The sequence below is a fragment of the Brassica napus genome, assembly GCF_020379485.1.
Source record: "Brassica napus cultivar Da-Ae chromosome A2 unlocalized genomic scaffold, Da-Ae chrA02_Random_8, whole genome shotgun sequence".
Classification (NCBI taxonomy): Eukaryota; Viridiplantae; Streptophyta; class Magnoliopsida; order Brassicales; family Brassicaceae; genus Brassica; species Brassica napus.
Genome location: NW_026013966.1, coordinates 41,103 through 47,268, shown reverse-complemented (window position 1 = coordinate 47,268; position 6,166 = coordinate 41,103).

Here is a 6,166-nt window from a genome sequence, read left to right as displayed (position 1 = left end):
GAATACATTCTCTGTAAAATTTTTCTTTTTATTTCCTATTATAAATGTTCATGAATAAATGAATAAGGCTAGTTTCAGTTTTTATTCCATTTTGTCCATCATTCCATTTTTTTTTATTCTAAAATTTCATTCATTTTTATCTCGTACATTCCATTTAATAACAACCAGATACAACATGTTTGGAGGCAGGGACTTGCGGTTTTATTTTTACTAGTTGGTTTTGCTGTATAAAGGATACAAACTATTTACATTATATGTTTCTGGAAGATAAGAACTTGACGTTTTTTATGGTTAGTTGGTTTAATTATCATGTACTCCTCCGTTTTTTATATATGACGTTTTAGAGAAATTTTTTTGTTCCAAATTATTTGACGTTTTCAATTTTCTATGTAAAATTTATACTAATTAATACTAGATGACAATGATATTATAGTTTCTATTTTATTATTGGTTAATTGTGGTTAGGTAAACAATTAATGATGTTTTGTTTAGAAATTAAATGTTTCTTAATCTATGTGCACAATCCTAAAGCGTCATATATAAAAAACGGAGGGAATAATTAATAGTCATACGCTTTTTTGATCTAGAAATCATGATCGTTTCAGTTATTTATGAACAAGCATGCAAGCCAGCGAAGATGTAAAATTTAAAACTTTGATTTATTTCAATGAAAATAAAAGAACAAAGAAATGATAACCTGTAAAACACTGGACATTCTGTGGTTGAAGTGTATGTGTTGATGTTATTATACTCCTGATTCGAATTTCAAAACATGGTAGAAGAAACGTTAGCTGGTTCCGAATAAAAGAGATTATGGTCTAAAATCAAACTCTTCTTAGTTAGTAAAAAATTGGTTAGCTATGCTAACATGTAACATGTTTCTTAACATTTACACCAGAAAAAACAAAAAAAACTTTGTAACATGTTATTGACCAAGAAAACATAGTAAGATCTGTTTTCAACCAGAAAAAAAAACAGTCAACACGAATTCTTAAACAAACTTAAAGCAACAATCTTAAACAACGTTAAAGCGTGATTCGACACATTTGCTAATATTAATTTCTAAAAACATGTGCTATTATTTTGTCATGTAATTTAACTAGTTGACCTAAACTTTAGACACAGTTATAATGTCTTTAAAGATAACTAAATACATAAGTAATGGGTACCAGCGAGTACCCAAACCTATGTATTACATAAAGTAAGACATTGGAGTTAGACCATCTCCTACCCAAAACTATTTTTTTCTCTATAATCACAAAAAATATAGTAATTTTATTATATGGTAAGTTTTGTTCCAATAGTTTACTCTATAACAGAGTTACTGGGATTTCACCTTTTCACTCTATATTTGAAGTGAAAAGGTGAATTTCTCTATTTTTCTTTTATAATAGAGTAACTCTGTTATAAAGTAAACCACTGGAGCAAAACTTACTCTATAATAGAGTTACTCTGTTTTCTTGGGAATTATAGATGAAAAATAGAGTTACTCTATTTTCACTCCAATGGGTACTCTATGTGTCACTCTATAATAGAGTGAAAAATAGATTTACTCCAAATATAAGTAACTTATTTTTTTTTTTTTCATATTCTATTTTTACACTAAAATAGAGTACTATTAGAGCAAACTTCAACTCTATTATAGAGTTATTCTATTTTAGAATAAAAAAATAAAGTAAACTATTGGAGATGGTCTAAGGATATCCAACTCAATTTCATCTTTTTTTTAAAATAGAGTAAAGATGAACATGGAGAAGAAAAATGCTCTAATCCAACTACATTTATTATATTTATGGAGTAATTTAATTTTTTTGTTTGTTTATTATTTTATTATAAAAAAATAAATGAATAGGATTAGAGTATTTTTATTCTACAATGAAGAAAAAAAAATAGAAATTTCTCTACAAACAGTATTATAGAGTGTGCGGAACGTGGTTTATAGTTTCTAGTGCGAGTCACTATAACAATTGGAGATTCTTCTGACGTAGTAGAATTATTTAATTATGTAAACGTGTGCCTTTCTTCATTTCTTCGGTCAAGTCAAGCCGACGCGGCTTCAAAAAAAATTGGACAAATTACGACTAACTTTATCAAATCTTAGTTTCCTCTTCCTAAGTTTTCATTTATTAAATCTTTTTTTTTTTGAAATTGGCTTTCAAAATTTATTAAATCTTATGATTCACGAATATCAATTATAACATATTTACACGTAAGATTAGAAAACCGAAAACATATATGACATGAAGCATATCCACTATCTCACCTAGAAACTTGACTAAGCTATAGAGGTGGGATCACCGTGGAGCGATCATTTTGGAATTTCTCCAGCATTACAGTGTACATTTTGGTCCTTGATTTCTTCTTTTTATTCCTTACATATCCACGTAAAAATGTTAATTAAGAAAACAAAAATCTCACACATTGTAGAACTCATATCTGACTGAATTTTTGCCATTAAAGACCAATTTTTAAAAATTTCATTTAACTATAGTTTTAAACTTTTTCGACTTATAGTGTTTTCTTATAACTAGAGTGGCTGAGCCTGAATAATTCTCCAACATATTAATATCAACGAAATTTAATTCTGAATTTCTAAATGAAGCGTAGACATTATATCATGTCTCTAGCCAAGCATAACCATCTTATATATTAAAAGAGGAGTCATGACCTTTTTCAGTGTGTGATTTTTTTTAATTTGGACCATCACTTAAATTTTTATTAAATGTATTTTATTAGACTAATAATACATAGATTTTTAAAATACTTTATCATAATATCTTTTGATATCCTTTTATTTTAAATATAAATATATTTATTTTAAAATCTAACAATCTGTTTAAAAGATCTTTACAGGATCTTCATTTTCGAAATTATATTTAAATATTTCACTAATTTTGAAATTAGTTTGAAATATATTATACATTATAAATCAGAATCGTTTATAAAATAAAAAATAAAAAATTCTGTAATATTTTATATATTATATAACAATAATCAATCATATTAAAAGAAAATTATTCTATTGAGTAAGTATAATAAAATGTATTAAATTATAAATTTTATTTTATAAGTATAAAAATTTATGTTCAAAAATAAATCTAATAGTTGGTAGATGGATTAAGCAAAATATATAATACATATATAAAAATTAACATGTATTTCTTTATAATATAAATATTTGTAACTACTTTAATATAATATATTTTCATTTTAAATTCTAATAAATCTGTGTAAAAGATTTTAACAATAATTTAATGTATTTAAGTTATCGTTATAAAATAAAAATAAATAAATTATATCCTCTTTATCCACTTTATGTCATGATTCATGTTAAAATACAATTATTATTTATATAAATATGATAAAAGTATATTCAATTGATAAATATAAATTTTATTTTCATAAATATAAATTATTTATTTAAAAATAATATGATGATAAACGGCTTAAAATTAACAAACCTTATAATACATGTCTAAAAAGTAACATATTTTAGACTTTTGTATATACAATAATATATATCTAAATTGAATAAATTTAAAAATATTAGGAAAAGAAATAAGCTTTGACACACGGGTCCGAATTAGCATAAATTAAATACAAAATATTTTCAAAATGTTTTTTCATGAATATATATTGCTTAATAACTAAATGCAAATACAATAAGATAAATATATAATAAAAGTAAAATACATACGGTTTTAATCAAATGATTGATTATAACATGTAAAATATATCTTATTATATTGAAATAGTTATATAAAATTAAGTATATGATTAATGTTAAAAAAATATCCACTAATGTTAAAAATAATAATTTGTATAAAAAGTAAAACAAACACCCGCGCGGTTGCGCGGGTCAAATCTAGCTTAATTCTTAAAAGAAGTCAAATCCATAGTTGATAGATTTATGAATTATCTTCTTTTTTTTGAAACCGATTATGAATTATCTAAAATTTCCTTTTACAGCTAGACTACTAGTGTTATCTTTAATTTAGTACATTTATAACCCAAATTTATTAATAATAATTATCCGTATGATCATCATGACACGAGGCCCGCGATGAAATCTTATACTCCCTCTTTTTCTAAATATAGAATGTTTAGAATAATTTTTATGTCCATATGTAGGATGTTCTCATATTTCTAGGTAGCTTTAAGTTTATCAAAAACTTGTAACCAATCAAATTTAATAGTTCTATTTGTAATGGTGAATAATTTAAATTTAAAATTTAATGATACTTTTTAGATAATATGTACTCTCTTAATAAGTGTGTTTACCTAAAAAATCTTATATTTAGAAACAGAGGGGAGTATAATATAAGCGACGAGAAATTTACTAAATATACATACAAGTACAGCTAATATCATGGGAAATATTTATCTGCGAAGTGTCTAACTACGAACTACTAGTTGAGAAAAATGACAACCCCCATTTACCCACTGACATATATATAACAACCTGCAAATAAAAAAAGTCATCTAGGAAACTTTGTACCTAAAAGAAAAGATTGTACCTAAGTCGTATAGCGATCTATATTTAGAACTAGTCGTCCACAATATCTCTCTCTACACATTCATACAATCCAGTGAAACAATAATTAAGTTTCCTTCCTAATCAGTAGAACCGAACTATCTTTAGTTTAAAATATATATGAGCAGCTTGTTTTGTTTAGAACGTAAATGAGCTCTTATTGTATTCCAGAAATCTCTAACCTGTAAACCCTATAAAATACTACATTAACTACAAATTTTTTAATCATAATAGACGGTTAGATTCGTCGTATATAGAAACTAACTAACCAACCTATTTCAATTCCTTTCTTATATAGAAACTATTTTAAGACATTAGCCATTAGAGATTCATTTATTAACTGTTTCAGCAGTGCTACGAATCTTAGATAAGATTGAAAAAAGATTCCAGTACTTTTTCGAACGGTTAAATAAACGAATTTCTATTGGCTAATATGGTAAGAAAAAAACTATGTTTGCTAATAGTTTCCTATATAAAGAACAAATTAAAATAGATAGTGGTTAGTTAGTTTCTATATACTAGTAACAACACTCAACTAACAATTGGACATAAACCAGAATTGCTTCTTTTTTGCAAGAATAAAAATGCAACATGAAATCCTTTCGACTATTTGTTAGTTATATTTAGTGCAAACACTATGTATGTTTGTGAACGGATTAGGATGTCCAAGAAAGAAATCTGGCCGACCATAAAATAATCGAAACTGTTGAGACATTAAAAAAAAGAAGGTCGGTGATGAGATATTGGACGTCACTGGTGATGATGAAGTCATCAAAATAAAAATACAAGTGACAAAACTAGGACTATTCTCGTCCAGACAGAACATAACAGAAGCAGCGAGGTTACAAAAGCACAATTCCTTTCCTGTCTTTTAAGACTTTGACCGTTGACCACGTTGACTTGGAAACCCCTTACGGCTTACGCACGGGTGGAGTGGTTTGGTTTAGTTCATAACTCATTCCTTCCCTCCTCTTTTTATTTACTTAACAAATCGCCATCCAAGTTATTTGTAAATTGCATGATTTAAAGTGTAAAAGATGTGAAAATTAAGGTATCAAATCCGTACGCCTTATTAGACTAGAAAAGAAAATATTCTATTGACATAACCAATTTTATACGATCTTTCATTATACACTCTTTTCTTTTGATTTGCAAGTATATAACTTGCATTTACATTTTAAAAAGAATCATATTATGATTAGTATAATACGGATAAATAATTAAATTATATAACTAAAATTAAATGGATGAGATCGTTTATCAAATCAAACAAAACTCTATTCGAAAGAATCGAATTTATGATGTTTGTTAGTAATATATTCAAAATCCTAATCGATAGATGACTAAAATTATCATTTAGTTTGTTTATGCAATTTTGAACAGAACAGTTCAACTTTTATCATATTAACCCTAAGTCTCTACTAGTACATAAACCTTAGGTCTCTGCGGCGATATTTCTTTCGGCCGTTAAAAGATTTTTTTCTTTTTTTTCAGATTCGAAGCCCTTTTCGGTCTGGTTTCCACGCTGGTGCTGTGAGAGGGTCTCCTCCTCTTCCTTGTATTTTCAAGTTTAAGTTGATTTTCTTGTGTTTGGTTTTGTTTCTATGTTGTCGTTTTGGTGTGATTTTCCGG